This window comes from Triticum dicoccoides, chromosome 7A (assembly GCF_002162155.2).
Source record: "Triticum dicoccoides isolate Atlit2015 ecotype Zavitan chromosome 7A, WEW_v2.0, whole genome shotgun sequence".
Lineage (NCBI taxonomy): Eukaryota > Viridiplantae > Streptophyta > Magnoliopsida > Poales > Poaceae > Triticum > Triticum dicoccoides.
Genome location: NC_041392.1, coordinates 584,483,826 through 584,484,651, shown reverse-complemented (window position 1 = coordinate 584,484,651; position 826 = coordinate 584,483,826).

Sequence of the window (826 nt, the reverse complement as noted above, 5' to 3'; positions counted from 1 at the left end):
CTGAAGATGGTCTTAGAGCATGAGCAACATTGGCCAACGTTCAATGCAACCCAGGGTGATGCTAAATATTTTGAGAGTGTGGTGCTAAGGCGAAAGTCGCTAAAATTGAGGTACCGATTATTCCAACTGAGAGCTGATCCCAAGTGTCTTAGCTAGATGACCCTCTCACTACTATAGATTGGTATACTACTGACCCCCCATCATTGACCGGTCTCTGGCCCCATGTCAGTGATAAGGGTCAACATTGACTGACACGAAATGTGCATCATTCATGACTATTTAAAATAAGTCATCATTGACCGGCCAATTGGCGGACAACTCAACGCTGATAGCGATTACAGGGGCATTGATGACTTGTCACCGGTCAGATATGATCCGGTCATTCCACATTGGGAGGTCACTGATGACATGTCATCACTGACCGATCAATCTTTGTGACGGGTCACTTGATTCATATCACTTTAAGAATTTTCATACCCATTCCATAACACGTAACACAAGCTAACCAACCACTTCCAAGTCCCCTGCCCCAACAGCCCCACCCATCGCCTCCCTTTGAGTCGATTTGCTGGGGCGAGGGACAAAGGTGGTGGCGGCGCTGCAACAGCGGCTGGTGGAGGAGATGCCACAATGTGCCCCCGTGCTGCAACCACGGGGTCGTCGGGAGCTACAATGGCGACCTCGGGCACGACAATGGCGACTTGTTGTGGCGAGCAATCGAGGGCAAGCCTGGGTCACAAGGACGGCCGACGAGCGCATGTTGTGCCGCCGTGCGGGAAGCCAGCGAGTGCGGATGAGCGGTTGCGCTGGGTTCTATCCTCTTTTT